We start from the raw sequence: 2,371 nt of genomic DNA, 5'->3' as shown, positions 1-2,371 counted from the left end.
AATCATAGTAGCCCATAATTATCAAGGGAGTATTCTTCATATTTTGGGACCCTCATTTCATCCTCCCTCAAACTTTTGCTAACCTCCTGATACCATGTGGCTTTAAATTGTAAATCAAGCAGTTTCTCCCTCAAATTTGTCTTTAAGGGAATCACTGAAAATATCTGAGGCCTCCTACTTAAAGCATCAACCACCCTATTTACCGTTCCTTTTATGTAAGTGATATCGAAATGATATTCACTAATTAGATCATACCATCGTCTTTGTCTTGCATTTAAGTGGTCTTAAGTGAATATGTGTTGTAGCCTACAATGGTCAGTCCTAAGATCTAACTTCCTTCCTAGATGGTAGTGTCTCCAAATATTTAGTGCATAAACAATTGCTACCATTTCTATATCATGGGTTGCATAGTTTTCTTCATGGGTTCTAAGTGTTCTTGATGCATAACCTATTACTCTTCCTTCTTGCATCAATACACAACCCAACCCTTCCTTGGAGGCATCAGTGCAATCGAAAAATTCTTGTTCCATATCCGACACCTTCAAAATTGGTGTTTTTGTTAATAACACCTTTAACCTTTGGAATGCCTCTTCACATTTTTCAATCCAAATGAATTTCTTGATCTTTCTTTGGAGCTCGGTAATGGGGCTTGTTATCTTCGAAAACCCTTCGACAAATCTACGATAATACCCTGCGATGCCCATGAAACTTCGTATTTCATGAACATTGGTTGGTGTGACCTGTAAGAAAATGAGACAAACCCAAATTGGGATAGATCCATGAATCAAGAGTAGGGGCTTCCATAGGTTACATCCTCAATTGATTCACGATCTAAGAGATGGGGGTTTCTATACACTCAATAAAATTGATAAATGGAATAGGAAAACAACATGGCAACATTGTTGGTTATCTTGGAGGGAAGTTGGTCTTAGGGAAGAGGTTGGTACCTACACTTGGTATCAGAGCTATGTTGAACCCTTGAGACCTATGGGCCCATGCATGCATGACTAGTTTGTTAAATAATCTTCTTAATTTATATTTAAAGAAACAAACAATTAGTTTCAATCAGATTCTATCATTGTGCAATCGCATAGCTGAATTGCAAGTGCCGCAAGAGTATGTATTTAGTTTATAATAGGGAAAATGTATATTCAATTATAATATGCAAATGGAGTTTAAGAAATTTTAAAAGGGCAGAAAGGTTTGGTGGCGGAATTCAAATCCTACTGTAAACACATTGCATGTATGAAAAGTGGATAGTTGACAATGGAAACTAACAAATTGAGTGCTTTGGATGATAACCTACTCTGCTATGATATTCTTTCTAAGCTATCTTTACCGCATGCAATCCATTGTTCTTTTCTTTCACGCAGATGGCGATATCTGTGGATCAGTTTACCTCACTCCTACTTTCCAGCAGCTTTGGCTATGGAACTAAGGTTAGAGATCATATACTTATCATAGCACTGAAATGCTCCAATCCTTGGGAATCTCCATGTACCGATACTCTCAGGATAAGATGGATACTGCAGCTCTCCTGCGGGACCCATTCCCACTTGAGTTTCCACAATGGTTTCCCCCAAAATATCCTTCGAATTCTCCTTGAGACTCCGCGTGTAATCAACATAGCATTGAACATGTGTCCTTCCCTTCAAAACTGGAAGATTATCACATCCCATCGAAATATACACATAGTTTCTCCTGCTCCACTGGTCTGTGTAGGCTAGATCATTATCATGGTTTATTTCTTCAACAACCCATTTTGGCAATGGAATATTGGCAGAATCCCCAACATTTCCTCCCCACTGGTGGAATGAAATTATAGCCTTGAATTTCAATCCATGTTTCTTGACCATTTCCAGCAGCTCTCTATACCCAGACCAATTATACTGCCTTGGAGCCTCTCATTCAACAAGACCCCACCAAACATCCACCATAACTCCCTCAACACAAGCACTCTTTAAGGCTTGAAGACTGGCATTCATAGTCTTCCGCCTATTAACCGTGTCGTTATGGTTTATGATATCCAAAGGGAGCATAAAAAACACAGGGACCCCACTTGCCCCATGCTTTTTCATAGCATCCAGAGGCAAAGAATGCAAATTTTATTCAAAACTCTACTCAATTTGGGCACCAACTTTGGCTTTCGCATCTATGGCAGTGACAACCTAAGTTTGAACCTCAAATTCCTGGCACGCCACCAACAAATCTGGCTGAAGCCTGACATTTTGTCCTCTTAGGCTATGAACAATCCTCCTCTACCATTCCTCGGCAGACGGAGAAGAACTACATGGACTTACAGGGGGAGAAGAAACTTGCAATAAGTGCATATCAAAATCTACTTTAGGTCTTTGGGTTTTGCAATTAAGAC

General features: G+C 39.4%; 1 pseudogene; it reads right to left on the bottom strand.

Moving 5' to 3' along the window:
• Positions 1-1,406: 1,406 nt before the first annotated feature.
• LOC149194124 (beta-amylase 1, chloroplastic pseudogene) lies at positions 1,407-1,856 on the bottom strand (annotated as a pseudogene).
• Positions 1,857-2,371: the final 515 nt, after the last annotated feature.

This window comes from Pinus tabuliformis, chromosome 2_2 (assembly GCF_031772625.1).
Source record: "Pinus tabuliformis cultivar Carrire ecotype Pingquan chromosome 2_2, CPIR1, whole genome shotgun sequence".
Lineage (NCBI taxonomy): Eukaryota > Viridiplantae > Streptophyta > Pinopsida > Pinales > Pinaceae > Pinus > Pinus tabuliformis.
Note: the sequence above shows the minus strand (reverse complement) of the source record. Positions and strands in the feature narration are given on the sequence as shown.